Source organism: Humulus lupulus, chromosome 5 (genome assembly GCF_963169125.1).
Source record: "Humulus lupulus chromosome 5, drHumLupu1.1, whole genome shotgun sequence".
Taxonomy (NCBI): domain Eukaryota; kingdom Viridiplantae; phylum Streptophyta; class Magnoliopsida; order Rosales; family Cannabaceae; genus Humulus; species Humulus lupulus.
The window spans coordinates 84,652,410-84,668,782 of NC_084797.1; positions in this window are offsets into that span (position 1 = coordinate 84,652,410).

A 16,373-nucleotide genomic window follows, 5' to 3' on the forward strand; every position below is an offset into this window, starting at 1 on the left:
CATAGATATTCAGCATATCATGTTCATCAATTAACAACAACAACCAAATCATACAAAAACCAGGTCGACGCCCTTAGGTCGCACCCTCTGTTTACCCCGCTGACTCTGGTCCGCTTAAACCGAGCTTAATAAATATAAAGCTGTCCTCAGCTACCAGTGGTTGAGCCGCGCCCTGTGCGCCAATATAAACTACGGCATTCTTAGGTCATTTGTTTTACATTCACATGGCATAATACCACCTTTCATAATGCATAAAGGAATAGGGAACCCTTAGTCCCGTCATAAACTCACGACCGGGTGCAGTTTTTTTACCTTTGATTCTGAGCATTCTTGTTACGAGGAATGACCCTTGAGCACGATCCTTTTCCTGATCCCTAGCGTACACCTAGTCACAACCATGATAAGGGATTCCATCAATCACAATTGACAAAAGGTTTCCGTTTCAAGTTCAATTCTTTGGAAGATTGAATTCCACCAAACACGGTAGTGGAATCGATCCCGAGCACCCTAGGTTAAGTTCCCACACCTAAAACCTCCTTAAAGCAAAAAATACCATTAAGAGCAGCGACCCGTCTCCAACTAGAGGCTCAGCCTCCCCAGACAGCAGACACGGGCCATGGCCCAGCAGTCCCTACGCCGCGGCCCACCCTTCTCTTCAGCTCCCATGTGTTCTAGAGGGCCGCGACACACCAAGAACAGAGTCGCGGCCCGACCCCTTTGAACCCAGAAATCCCACCATTTCTAACAATCAAACCTCACTCAAATAAACCCAAATCCATCCCAATGACACAAATTAATTATCACAAACACTTTAACATATTCCCAGCAGCAAAACCCAAGAAAACCTAACTTAGAAACTCATCAAAAGCACAATTTAATCTTTGAAACTTAACAGCTCAAGAACACTAAGACGCAGCCAAGAAAACGCATAATTTAATGACCAAGAGTGTAATTCGAAACTTACCTCAATTCCTGATTGGATCCTCTAGCTAACACTTAGCTAATCCCCAAAGTTCCAGCTTAAATCCTTGACTCTCTAGCTAAATCCTCCTTTGGTTTCCAATGTCTTCCTTGAGAGAGAGAGAGAGAGAGAGTGTAACGACCCCAAATTCGCTATTAAGGCTTAAGGGCCGTGGTTAGTGTGCCGGGAGGGCATAAATGGGATTAAAGTGAATAGTATTTATTTGAGTGTGATATTATGTGATAAATAGTGATTAAATGATATTTTATGATAATTGATGATATTAGGTGATAATATGTAATAAATATGTTGTATATGTGAGAACCACATTATTATGTGGATAACTCTGTAGCCAGCGACTCGAGGCGATCCTAGGGCTAGATAGCGGGAAAAGTCACAACGGGGCATTATAATTGACTTTGGACAAGTCAGGGTTATTTTAGGTATCAGGTAGTGATTTAGACTATCGGATGATGGAAATAAATATATGGAGATATATTTGAGATTAGAGAGTTTAGGCGGGAATATTGGGGAAATTTACTATTTTGTCCTCGGAGATGTTTCCGGTACCCCAAGCTTTGGGATTGGTCTAATAACCTAAGGATATACTTGGAAGACTTTAGAAAATAGTAGACCCAAAATTAGACCGACCCTTTCTCAACTCTCTCTCTCTCTTCTCTCTCTTAAGGAAGAACAACACTAAAATTTAAGGAGGAATTACTGGAATCATGCTGAATCTTTGAGGAACTAAAGGGTTGAATTAAAGGTTGAGCTCAAGAACTAATCAAGGATTTAATTAGAGCCAAGGTAAGCATTGATTTTCGTTCTATGGTTAGGAACTTTAAGAAAAATGGCTGAGTTTTTAATAGTTGTGATTTTGATATTCAAGGTGGAGTTTGAGGCTTGAAACTTTGAAGATAGGTCAGGGGATTCTTGGAGGAACGATTCTACTGCTGAGGTAAGTTTCAATTCAAAGTTTGATGGTTGAATTTTAGTATTTCCATGGCTGGTTTTGAGTTTCTAGGTTTGAAATCTCATAAATTGGAATTGGCATTTTGGTGAGTGCTAGGCTGGATTTTTGGTGGAATTATGTTGTTTAAATCATTCTAATGATGTTGTTATTAATTGGTTTTGAGTTGGGAGCTTTGGGATGGCCTAAAGTGAGGTTTAGAGGTTGAAAATGGTGGGTTTTTCTGGGTTCGAAGGGTCGGGTCGCGGCATGGTTCTTGGTGAGCCGCGGCCCTTGGAAGCTAAGTTGTGCTGAGGAAGGAGGGCGGGCCCCGAAATGGCCTAAGGAATGTCGCGGACCTTACCTAATTTTGTGCTTTAAGAGGGCTCTGTTTGGGGCCATGTCGCGGCATGGATGGCCTATGCTGGGGCCCTTAAGGGATTTTGGGATTTTGAGATTTTAGGCTTGGGAATTTAACCTAGGGTGCTCGGGATTGAGTCTTTTACCATATTTGGTGAAGTTCAATGTTCCGAGGACTAGAACTTGGTTTAGAAACTCATTTAAGATTGTTAATGGTATCCTTCATCATGGTTGTGACTAGGTGCTAAGCTAGGGCTCGGGGATCGGATCACGCTCAAGGAGTATCACCCGTAACTAATTCATCTAGAAGCCAAAGGTAAGAAAACTACACTCGGTTAAATATTTGAACGGGACTAAGGGCTCCCTAATATATATGATTGAAAGAATGGTATTATTCCATGTAAATTGTAAACCAATGGCCTAAGTGTGCCACGGTTAACTTGTGCAATTGGCACGGCTCGGACACTGGTATTCAAGGACAGCTTATTATGCACTGAGCTCGGTTTAAGCGGGCCGGAGTCAGTGGGCTAAACAGAGGGTGCGACCTAAGGTGTCGGCCCTAGTATTTGTGATTGTTGATTATTATATTTGGCTATGAATGTGATTAATGAGAGTGTTGAATAATCTAAGTATAGATGAAGTTATTGTACCTTGAAGTATGCTTATATGCTATGGGTTGAATATTTGAACATGCTTACTAGAATATTTGTTTGAAAATATTGTATATGATGTGTATGTTGTTTTCTTGCTAGGCCTTGGCTCACGGGTGCTGCGTGGTGCAAGTAAAGGCACGGGCAAGATTGATCAACCCTGATTGGAGAGCTTTGCAGGGTGACTGTACATGTCAGGCCGCTCAACCACCACGGTTGAGGAGATTACAGGAACGAGAGGACCAGAACCTTGTATTTTGCCTTAGTATGGCTAATGGTTACTCTTAACTGTTGAATTTTGTAAACCAACTTTTAAATGTTGTACTTTTAGGGATCCCTTCTGTAAATTGTTTATAATCTATAAAATGTTTCTTTTGAGGCCAAAATGTCTTTTTGCCCTAGAACACTTTAGGTAATGACACGTTTTGATTAAACAACTTGATTAGCAAGTCTCACACCTTTATAAACACACAGTGTAGCGGTCTTGGCTATCCAGGGCGTTACAACTTGGTATCAGAGCGTCCTAGGTATAAGGGTTCCTGAAGGCAGGCTGGACATGTACATTCGCTGCTAGAGACAAGCTCAAATCAGGGTTCGGTAATGTGTATATGTGTTTATATGTTTATGTGCCTGAAATGAGTTATGAATGCTGTTGTTTATTGGATATATAGGAAGCATGAGATACTGATTGGGCTTGGCCCTTGACTATTGTGTGAGAATATTGAGGCATGTTTATTAACATTGCCGTGCATGTAAACGAATATTTGGATGAGTAATTGTATATCGTGCATGTATGAATGCATGTTTTATAGCTATTGTGTAGTGAGATTGGAGGCGTGCTTATTAGCAGCCAGTGCATGAGAATGGATGCTTATATGTGGATTATGTGTGGTTGGTTATATTCTATTGGTGGATCTTGGAGATGTTTTTACCCTGTCATCATGGCCTGACTGTCGAGTCGTTATTTGCATATTGACTTAGATAGCTATGCGTCCAAGAAAATCTACACGACTAGCCGGCACTAGGTCTGGGACCAGGGGTGATGACTAGGGCCAGACTCCTCCGCCAGTGCCTGAGAATTGGCAGCAGTTAATGGCTGAGATGCAAGCTCGATTACAGAGCCAAGACGAGCAGATCTGTATTCTGCGACAGCAGACTCCATCACCTATTATACCACCTGCAGTGGTACCAGTTATGCAGGCAGGGGAGGTTGGTAACAGATGGGAGCTGTTATATGAGCGGTTCAGGAAGCAGCAACCCCCAATCTTTGAGGGTGGACCGGATCCATTGAAAGTCGAGCAGTGGCTAACTATGATTACAATAATCCTGGATTTTATGAGGATTGAGGGGTATGATAGAGTGGCCTGCGCCACTTATATGTTGAGGGAGGATGCCCGTATCTGGTGGGAAGTGGCATTGCAGACTAGGGATGTGACTACATTGAGTTGGGAAGGTTTTAAAGATCTATTCAGTCAGAAATATTACAATGTTGTTGTCAAAGCAGCGAAAGTGAATGAGTTTGTGAGTCTGGTTCAGGGCAACATGACTGTTACTAAGTATGCCCTAAAGTTTGATAGACTTGCGAAGTTCACACCAGACCTTGTGCCTACCGATGCAGCCAGGCAGGATAAATTCATTAGAGGGCTGAATGCTATGATAGCTCGAGATGTTAGAATTACAATGGTACCTGGAGGAACAACTTATGCACAGGCCGTTGAGAAGGCTCTTATAGCTGAGGAGGAAGAAAACAAGATATGGAGAGATAGTGCAGCGAGAAGGGAGGGCCGCAAGGCAGTGCCTCCATATTCTGGATCCGATAGAGGCGGAGGCCCCAGTGACTTCAAGAGGAAGACTCCTGACACTTCAACCACACCTGGACTTGATAGGAGGGGTCGGGGTGGTCAGGGTGGCCGTCAGGGTGGTGGTGAGGCATGGAGGACCTACCCGGAGTGCTCGAGGTGTAGAAGATGCCATCTTGGCGAGTGTCGGGCCAAGGCTTGCTTCATATGTGGTACAGTGGGGCATCTCAAAAAATACTTCCCAACAGTGAAGAAAGGTGAAGCAGGGAAAGTGGATAGCTTGACTTCAGCTCGAGTATTCACTTTGACACAAGCTGAGGCCGAGGCTAATCCCTCGGTAGTGACAGGTCATCTCTCTAGCGCTGGCACTCCTTTTACTGTTTTGATAGACTCTGGTGCTTCACATTCGTTTGTTTCTGATAAGGTGATTGATAGACTGTGTAGACCTAGTGAGTACAGTACTTCAGGGTTTGGGACCATTTTGCCTATAGGAGAACTGGTAGTATCTAGGAGATGGATTAGGGCACTGCCAGTGGTGGTTGATGGTAGGGAACTTTTGGTGGATCTGATCGAGTTAGATATGGAGGATTTTGATATAATCTTAGGGATGGATTGGTTGGTTAGGTATGGGGCTACGATTGATTCCAGGAAGAAAATGGTTACTTTTGAGCCTGAGGGCGAGGACCCATTTGTCTTTGTGGGAGCAGTGTCTGGACCCCGCGTGCCCATGATTTCAACATTGAGGGCCAGAGACTTGCTGGAAGGGGGATGCATAAGTTTCCTAGCCAGTGTGGTGGATACTACTAGAGTTGTGCCAGCGGGGCTGGGAGAAACCAGGTTGGTGTGTGAGTTCTTAGATGTGTTTCCTGAGGATTTTCCAGGGTTGCCGCCGCGCAGGGAGATCCAGTTTGAGATTGAGTTAGCACTGGGGACAGAACCAGTATCAAGGACACCATATAGAATGGCACTAGCGGAGTTGAAGGAATTGAAGATACAGTTGCAGGAACTTCTTGATTTGGGATTCATCAGGCCTAGTTATTCTCCATGGGGTGCTCCAGTGTTGTTTGTTAAGAAGAAAGATGGGTCTCTGAGGATGTGTATAGAGTACCGGGAATTGAACAAGTTGACTATTAAGAATAAGTACCCTTTACCAAGGATTGATGACTTGTTCGATCAGTTGCAGGGAAAGACGGTGTTCTCAAAGATTGATCTTCGATCTGGTTATCACCATCTGAGGATCAGAGATGAGGATATACCGAAGACGGCCTTCCGGACACGATATGGGCATTATGAGTTCCTGGTCATGTCTTTTGGTCTGACCAATGCCCCAGCGGCTTTCATGGACTTATTGAACAGGGTGTTCAAGGACTTCTTGGATCAGTTCATCATTGTCTTCATCGACGACATTTTGGTATATTCCAGTTCAGAGGCAGAGCATGAGCAGCATCTCCGACAGGTTTTACAGAGGTTGAGGGAGCATCAGTTGTATGCCAAGTTTAAGAAATGTGAGTTTTGGATGCCAGAGGTGACTTTCCTTGGACATATAGTTGGGGCAGAACGGATTAAGGTGGATCCATCCAAGGTTGAAGCGGTAAGGGATTGGCCGAGGCCAAGGAACGCCTCAGAGGTGCGGAGTTTCCTTGGGTTGGCAGGTTACTACAGACGATTCGTTGAAGGGTTCTCAAAGATTTCTTCACCGATGACAGAGGTTATAAGAAAGAATCAGAAGTTCGTCTGGTCAAAGAAGTGTGAGAACAGTTTTCAAGAGTTGAAGCGACGACTCATTTCTGCACCTGTGTTGAGTCTTCCTTCGGAGGAAGGAAAGTTTGTGGTCTATTGTGATGCATCGAGGATGGGTTTAGGCTGTGTACTGATGCAGAATGAGAAAGTTATAGCTTATGCATCTCGGCAACTAAAGGAGTATGAACAGCGGTATCTGACTCATGATTTGGAGTTAGCAGCAGTGGTATTCGCACTGAAGGTGTGGCGTCATTATCTGTATGGAGAGAAGTGCGAGATATACACTGATCATAAGAGTCTGAAGTATTTCTTTACTTAGAGGGATCTAAATATGAGGCAGAGACGTTGGTTGGAGTTGGTTAAGGATTATGACTGTGACATCCTTTACCACCCTGGGAAAGCCAACGTGGTGGCAGATGCATTGAGCCGGAGGGGCCCAGGACAGTTGTATAGTTCCACCCAGATCACGAGGGAATTAGCTGATGAGATGGTCAGGGCAAAGATAGAACTGGTGGCAGGCTAGTTAGCCAATATTACCTTGCAGTCGACCCTGTTAGAACGGATCAAGGAGGGTCAGTTAGTGGATGCGCAGTTGCAGGAGGTTAGACAGCTTGTCTTACTGGAGACAGCTAAGGATTATTCTGTTTCTGAGACAGGTTTGCTTCGGTATCAGGGGAGGATTTGTGTTCCGGCTGATGAGGGGATCAGGCGAGAGATTCTGGATGAGTCTCACACTACACCATACTCGCTTCATCCGGGTACCACGAAGATGTATCAGGATCTACGGACATTATATTGGTGGCCCGGGATGAAGAAGGATGTGGTAGAGTATGTGGCTAGATGTTTGACGTGTCAGCAGGTTAAGGCTGAGCATCAGCGACCAGCGGGATTGCTTCAGCCTTTGGGTATCCCAGAGTGGAAATGGGAGGACATTACGATGGATTTCGTGGGAGGATTACCCATAACAGTTGGACTTCTTGACTCGGTGTGGGTGATAGTGGACAGATACACCAAGTCAGCTCATTTTCTACCAGTGAGGATGACCTATACAGTGGAGCAGTATGCAGAACTGTATGTGAGAGAGATAGTTCGTCTCCATGGGGTGCCAAAGTCTATTGTATCTGATCGAGACCCTATCTTTACCTCCAAGTTTTGGTAAGCTTTGCAGAGAGCCATGGGAACTCAGCTGAAGCTTAGCACAACTTTTCATCCTCAGACTAATGGACAGTCTGAGAGGACGATTTAGGTATTGGAGAACATGCTTAGGGCATGTGTGATTGACTTTGAGGGTTCATGGAGTAAGTACCTCCCATTGATTGAGTTCTCATATAACAACAGCTATCAGTCCATGATTGGAGTGGCCCCTTATGAGATGTTATATGGGAGAAAATGCAGATCACCCATACATTTGGATGAGATGGGTGAGAGGAGGTACCTAGGACCGGATATGGTTCAGAGGACTAATGAGGCTATTGAGAAGATTCGTGCTAGAATGCTTGCTTCACAGAGTAGACAGAAAAGCTACGCTGATCCTAAGCATAGGAACATGGAGTTCCAGGTTGGGGACCACGTGTTTCTGCGAGTTTCACCATTGAGAGGGGTGAGGAGGTTCAGAGTGAAGGGCAAGTTGAGCCCTCAGTTTGTTGGACCTTTTGAGATCCTAGAGAGGATTGGACAGGTGGCTTATAGGCTGGCCTTACCAGCGTCGCTATCAGGAGTTCGTAATGTGTACCATGTCTCCATGTTGAGGAATTATGTTTCTGATACGACACATGTCCTGAAGTATGAGGACTTAGAGTTACAGACAGACTTGTCCTATGAGGAGCGACCAGTTCAGATTTTGGATCGGAAAGACAAAGTCTTACGAAATAAGACAATTCCGTTAGTGAAAGTATAATAGAGGAATAGAAAGGTCGAGGAAGTGACCTGGGAGTTAGAGACAGCGATGCGGGATTAGTATCCCGAGCTATTCAGGTAATTTCGAGGACGAAATTCTCATTAGGAGGGGATATTTGTAACGACCCCAAATTTGCTATTAAGGCTTAAAGGCCGCGGTTAGTGTGCCAGGAGGGCATAAATGGGATTAGAGTGAATAGTATTTATTTGAGTGTCATATTATGTGATTAATAGTGCTTAAATGATATTTTATGATAATTGATGATATTAGGTGATAATATGTAATAAATATGTTGTATATGTGAGAACCACATTATTATGTGGATAACTCTGTATCCGGCGACTCGAGGCGATCCTAAGGCTAGATAGCGGGAAAAGTCACAACGAGGCATTATAATTGACTTTGGACAAGTCAGGGGTATTTTAGGTATCGGGTAGTGATTTAGACTATCGGGTGATGGAAATAAATATATGGAGATATATTTGACATTAGAGAGTTTAGGCGGGAATATTGGGGAAATATACTATTTTGTCCTCGGGGATGTTTCCGGTACCTCGAGCTTTGGGATTAGTCTAATAACCTAAGGATATACTTGGAAGACTTTAGAAAATAGTAGACCCAAAATTAGACCGACCCTTTCTCAACTCTCTCTCTCTCTTCTCTCTCTTAAGGAAGAACAACATTGAAATTTGAGGAGGAAATACTGGAATCAAGCTAAATCTTTGAGGAACTAAAGTGTTGAATTAGAGGTTGAGCTCAAGAACTAATCAAGGACTGAATTAGAGCTAAGGTAAGCATTGATTTTCGTTCTGTGGTTAGGAACTTTAAGAAAAATGGCTGAGTTTTCATAGTTGTGATTTTGATATTCGAGGTGGAGTTTGAGGCTTGAAACTTTGAAGATAAGTCAGGGGATTCTTGGTGGAATGATTCTACAACTGAGGTAAGTTTCAATTCAAAGTTTGATGGTTGAATTTTAGTATTTCCATGGATGGTTTTGAGTTTCTAGGTTTGAAATCTCATAAATTGGAATTGGGATTTTGGTGAGTGCTAGGCTGGATTTTTGGTGGAATTGTGTTGTTTAAATTATTCTAATGATGTTGTTATTAATTGGTTTTGAGTTGGGAGCTTTGGGATGGCCTAAAGTGAGGTTTAGAGGTTGAAAATGGTGGGTTTTTTTTGGGTTCGAAGGGTCGGGCCGCGGCATGGTTCTTGGTGAGTCGCGGCCCTTGGAAGCTGAGTTGTGCTGAGGAAGGAGGGCGGGCCGCGGCATGGCCTAAGGAATGCCGCGGCCCTTACCTTTTTTTGTGCTTTAAGAGGGCTCTGTTTGGGGCCATGCCGCAACATGGATGGCCTATGTCGGGGCCCTTAAGGGATTTTGGGATTTTGAGATTTTAGGCTTGGGAATTTAACCTAGGGTGCTTGGGATTGTGTCTTTTACCATATTTGGTGAAGTTCAATGTTCCGAGGACTAGAACTTGGTTTAGAAAATCATTTAAGATTGTTAATGGTATCCTTCATCATGGTTATGACTAGGTGCTAAGCTAGGGCTCGGGGATCGGATCGCGCTCAAGGAGTATCGCCCGTAACTAATTCATCTAGAAGACAAAGGTAAGAAAACTACACCCAGTTGAATATTTGAACGGGACTAAGGGCTCCCTAATATATATGATTGAAAGAATGGTCTTATGCCATGTAAATTGTAAACCAACGGCCTAAGTGTGCCACGGTTAACTTGTGCAATTGGCACGGCTCGGACACTGGTATCCGAGGACAGCTTATTATGCACTGAGCTCGGTTTAAGCGGGCCGGAGTCAGTGGGTTAAACAGAGGGTGCGACCTAAGGTGTCAGCCCTAGTATTTGTGATTGTTGATTATTATATTTGGCTATGAATGTGATTAATGAGAGTGTTGAATAATCTAAGTATAGATGAAGTTATTGTACCTTGAAGTATGCTTATATTCTATGGGTTGAATATCTGAACATGCTTACTAGAATATTTGTTTGAAAATATTGTATATGATGTGTATGTTGTTTTCTTGCTGGGCCTTGGCTCACGGGTGCTGCGTGGTGCAAGTAAAGGCACGGGCAAGATTGATCAACCCTGATTGGAGAGCTTTGCAGGGTGACTGTACATGTCAGGCCGCTCAACCACCACGGTTGAGGAGATTACAGGAACGAGAGGACCAGAACCTTGTATTTTGCCTTAGTATGGCTAATGGTTACTCTTAACTGTTGAATTTTGTAAACCAACTTTTAAACGTTGTACTTTTGGGGATCCCTTCTGTAAATTGTTTATAATCTAAAAATGTTTCTTTTGTGGCCAAAATGTCATTTAGCCCTAGAACACTTTAGCTAATGACACGTTTTGATTAAATGACTTGATTAGAAAGTCTCACACCTTTATAAACACACAGTGTAGCGGTCTTGGCTATCCAGGGCGTTACAGAGAGAGAGAGAGTTTAGGAAAAGGTGAGTGAGCTGAGAGAAAAAGGGAAATGGTCAGTTTAGCTAAATTCTACTATTTTCTTAGTTTATTTTTATCTACCCTTAGTTAATTAAGTTAATCCCAAAGCTCGGGGTACCAAAAACGTCCCTGAGAGCAAAATGATCAACAGGATTTTGTTGACCTTCCCTTGAGTTGTGATTTTTGAGACTATACTCTCAGCCTTGAAATAAGTGTTGGGTTCGATAACGAGCTCCTTCTCCACCACCGGATCAAAGTGCGGGATGGGAGAATCGGAGGTGACCTGCTTCCCCTTGCTTTTGTGTTGAGAGGATGAGCTCGAGGCATTTTTCTTTGGAGCATTCTTCTTCAGAGGAGCCATCAGATCACCTGATGACAAAGCAGCCTAGTTAGAAGGTGGCGTAAGATGATCTATAACTATGACGTGAGAGTACGAAGGACGTAACAGGTTATTTTGGTTAAACGAGCTAAGGTAGGCCTCAGCCCCACCGCATGATGCCAAGTGATATCCTAAGCTACGCGCCTCAGTTTAACAGTCCCCTGATATTTAGGGATCCGTGTGTCAGAAATGTGAGACCACTACTTTTGTAACGACCCAAATTTGCTAATAGGGCTTAGGGCCTTGATTAGCGTGCCTGGAGGGAAATAAATGGATTAATGTGTTATTATGTGAATTTATGTGAGTATGTGATAGAGATGCATGTTTAGTTGAGTTAAATGTGCATGTGGGCCCCATTTGGATATTATGGGTATGTTTGTGATTTTAGCCCGTCGAGGGCGTAAATGTGATAAATATGATATGCATGTGATATATTTCTGTGTAGAACGATCCGAGACAGTCCTGGGGAGCGTTAGCCAGAAAGTCACAACGGGGTTGAGAATCCGACTCAGGGCGAGTCGAGGGGTAATTTGGGTGTTAGATGTAATATTGGGTTATCGGGGTATGAAATATATTTGAGGTTAGAGTGTATAGGAAAGAATATTGGGGAAATTAATATTTCAGACCTCGAGGACTTAGCGGGATTAGGTAAATGACTAATTTTCCCTTCGGTCAATTAAGGATAAAGGATAAGCTTAAGGGGCAGCTTGGTCATTTTGTAAGAATAAAGTTAGATATAGTTAAGTAAAAGAAACTGCTGGAACAAAAGGGAAGAATCAGTTTTTAGCTTAATCCTCTCCAAGTCGGTTTATTACTTTGGCTTGTGGTGTATGAGCTTGGGAGATTTTCAGCAGGAATCCAAGGCTTGAGGCTTGTGTGAGAGAGCTTTGAAGGTGGAGGAGCAAAGAAGGCCAGGAATTATCAGCTGAGGTAAGGAGTTTAACCTTCAAATCTCTTGAGTTTCAGTAGAATTGTAGTTGAAATCATGAGCGGCATGTGGATTGGGATTATGATGTTAAGTTTGATTGTGGGCTGAGTTTCATGGCTGTGTGAACTTATAGCAAAGTTTAGATGGTGTGGTTGAGGACTTAAGCTTAATTTCTGGGTTAAATTGTTGGGTTGAGGTGATTTTGGGTGAGTTGGTCCGAAGAAAGCGCAGGAAAAGATGAAGAATTCTGGGTTTGGAGGCGAGGGCCGCGGCCCTAGGAGGGGCATGCTGCAGCCCGTGTGCGCGCGCGGCCATGGGAGGCCTTGGTGGTCGAGGCGCGCCACGGCGCTTGGACAAGCGCGCCGTGGCCCTTGCATGTTTCAGGGTGGTGTGAGCCTCTGTTTCGAGGCTAGCCGCGGCATGGTCTTATAGAGCCGCGACTCTTAGTGGCCTTTTGTGTGTGTTAAGTGTGTTTAGGCTTGGGAACTCAAAGGTTTAGGCTCGGGATGGATTTTATCCCCCGGATTGATGGAATTCAATGTCCTGGAGATTATAATTATGGTTCAAAGTTATTTAATGGATTAGAACTTGATGGATGAGTGCTATTAATGTGTTGTGACTATGGTTTCGGCGAGGCTCAAGCTAGAGGACTGTGCTCGGGATATCGGTGCTCGGAGAGCTCGGGACACAGGTAAGAAACCCCTGTACCCATAGAGCTTGTATGCAGGGCTGAGCCCAATATGTCTGAATTGCAGGGCATAGCCCTTTGGTTGAATCTGTTAGTGTTTAGTATTTGTTTATTATGCTATGAATGCTATTGTATAAATGTTCAGCGAGAGCCGGGAACGGTGCAGGCCGAGGTCAGCAAGGGCCGAAAACGGAAAAGGGCTGGGAACGGCATTGGGCACGTTGAGTGCGAGGCCGAGTGCGGCAAGGGGCTGGGAGTAGCGTTGAGCACGTGGAGTGCGAATTGCTAGGGCGAGACCCTAAAGGATACCTGGGATATCCTCACAGTGCGGACCACAAACCCAGGGCTTGGAAAAGCGCCTGGGACGACTTGGCCGTATGTGTTTAGCCTATTGATGGCCTGTTTATTTGATATGTGTTGGTTTTGCATATGTTATCTGTTTGTGGGTTTTCTTGCTGGGCTTCGGCTCACGGGTGCTCTGTGGTAGATAAGGGCAAGGAGAATGCTAACCAACCATGAGTGTAGCAGGCATGAGGCGACCTGTACATGTTTGGTCTGCCTGGCTGCCACAGCCAGTGGATTTTGGGAGATGAATGTAATAAAACCTATATTCTGTCGTTTAGCCGACTTGGTTGTATTTATATGTTGTAAATATTTCTAAACAGTATTTTGGGATCCCAAGTGTTAAACTTTTATGATTTTCAATGAAATAGAGTTATTTTTTAAATTTTTTACTCTGTTTATGATCTAATTACACTTTTATGTTAAAAGCCTCGATTAGCGAGTGATTGCACGTTTTTAAACTCACTTAGTAACGGCTCTAAGGTAGTAGGGCATTACAACTTTCCTTGGGAAGCGGTTTAGTGCAAAACAATCGAAGAAAACGTGACCCCTAAGCTATCTGGTTTTAAACCTAAAGACCCTTCAGTTTATTTACCCTGAACAGGTATTCTTTAAATCAATTCACCATTAAGGTTACCCATAATTACCAAGAAATTTCCCCAGTTTTATGGACGTCTTATTTCTAAAACATTTTTGAACTCACCCATTGAACCTGAATTGAAACCTATTCCTTATGAACATTTAGAAATAGCCTAAAAGTAACTACAATGAGCGTTGTGGATGAACACAGTTAAGAACAAAAATTCCAGTGGATAAAAAAAAGGGGGGAAACATTTCAAACCAAGGGATGAGATACTTACAGGAAGTGTGTTCGTCGACTGGAGGATGTAGATTCGGATCACGAGAAGCTTCTGAATGCCTGGGCACAATGAACAGTTTTGGTGATTCTGGGAAAGAAAGGAAACTAGGGAGTTTAGAAGAGGGAAATTTTTAAATGCAAAGGTGCTTAGGTTTGAAATTCTCTCAACCTATACGTAAACTATGGAAATTAATCTGGGCCATCTAATTGGGTTAGTTCAAAATCCAAGGGCCAAGATTGAATAGACCAAATGGCGGTAAAAAGTTGACAAGACAATTATTGTAGTCCTCAAAACCTCGAACTGACACCAATCGCAATAGACCACGTGTCCAATACTCAAATAGTGGGCAGGCGTGGTTTTTTGTAGCAGAAGTCTAAAAGCCCCTTCTGTGTAGGTCAGAAAGTGACGAAATCATACACGAGCAGGAGCTTGAGGGGAAAATGTTGTGCCCTGATTTTAGCAAGAGTTCATTCACTCAGGTCAGGTACAGCTGGTAGATACATACACGATGAAATGACTTAGGGAAATAATATCTGCTTATTATCCATGTGGACAACTTGAGATTCATAGTAATCATACGAGGTGTTAGGCAGCCTGAGTTTATCTCGAACTAAGGATATGATTGATGTGAAGCGCGTCGAAATATTAAATAGCTGACAAAGCACGTGCTTGGAGGAGATATCTAGCTCATGGTAATTCTAGTATATTGCATACTCATAGATCCCCAAAGACTCGAGATCCCTTTATATGTTTATTTATGACCAGGCTATCGTATTTATTATCCAAGATAACAAGAACCTGTTATCTTGTAATCAAATCATATCCCAGTATAAATGGGAATTATTTGTATTAAATGTAGACATTATGTAAATACGTGATTGACTCACATGGTTACCCAAACCTATCCATGGAATTCCCCTATAAATATTGGGAATATTGGATAGGAAAGGGTATCATTATTCTGTAATACCAAAACTCTGCCAAAATAGAGAGAGAAACAGTAATAATATTGACTCGTGGACTAGGTGGATTTTAACCACTGAACCACGTAAAAGTTTTGTGTTCTTCAGTGAATTTTTTTTATTGTTCATTGGTTTATCATTCAGCACTAATCTGCCTTATTATTTCTTAATACACTGTTGGTGAAAAACCGCGTCAACAGTCTCCGTCAAGGTGGATCTCAACTTCATGAGATTCTTGTAGGAATCTTGAATGCCTTGGCATTTCTTCTTGTCAAAAATGATGGAAGAATAATGGCTTGATACTTTTCCTTCCCACAGACAGTGCAAAAATTTTAACGGTAAAACTCGTCAACAAATTAAGGTTGGAAAACTCAAAGACTTAGTAAAAAGATTATGAACTCTGAAAAAGATATAGAAACTTAGAAAAAAATTGTAGAAGAACAATGGAAGAAAACTTGTATATTGGTCATAGAATAGTTTGGTGTTACAAGAATTTTCCAACCCCCCACCAAGATCAGAGGAGGCCCTATTTATAGGGGAGCTTTAATGGCTCTTAGTACAAAAATGGTCGCAAGGGGACAAAGAAATGGTGGTACTATGGGGCACTTCAGAGGATCATGGCATAGGCATTAGTGGTGTCGAGCATCAGGCCTTTCGGGTCTGATCACAGTCAGAGGCATATGAGGATGTAATCCTTCTCCAAGTACTTTGTACAACCACTACTCCTCTAACTTAGTAAGGCCACCACTCCTCTGATGGTTGTGTCTCATTCGTACTCCGTACTACTCAGATCTTTTTCTTACCTCTGCTTTGTCCATATCTTGATAAGCCCTTGAGAGCTTGAGTGTAAGGTTCTTAGAGCTTGAACATGAGGAGAGAATATGCCTTCAGGCTGTATGGACCTATTGGGATTATTTACTCTCAAGCTCAATGGTGGTCTTAAGCAAGTACTCCAAGGTTGTGGAGGTTCTTTGAATCATCTTCCTAGCCTCTAGGGAGTCTCACATGCGTTCCATGGTCTTGAGTAGGGTAAAACTAACTTTTCTTCTTCTTCAGGGGGGCCTTGAGTTCACCCATTGAGCTCTCCCCTTCACGCTGAGGTGCCCCCCCCCCCCATCCCATTGTCGCTGCCTAGCTCGCCCTCTGAGCTCGCCCTTGGGGTTCTTGGTGGGCGTGGGCTTGTTCGTTAATTTTTCCCTATCTTCTCGAAGCACATCTTGGACGCATGCCTCTTGTTTGGCTTCTCCAGCCATTTTTCAAGGCTCGCATATTTAATCCAAAAGATTATGTATAACTTTTTTTTACAACGAACTATTTAAATTTGTTGCCTACAATCTTAATCCTCTCGTGCCAATATAAGATTATAGTCACAATAATGAGTTTGGGAATTTTA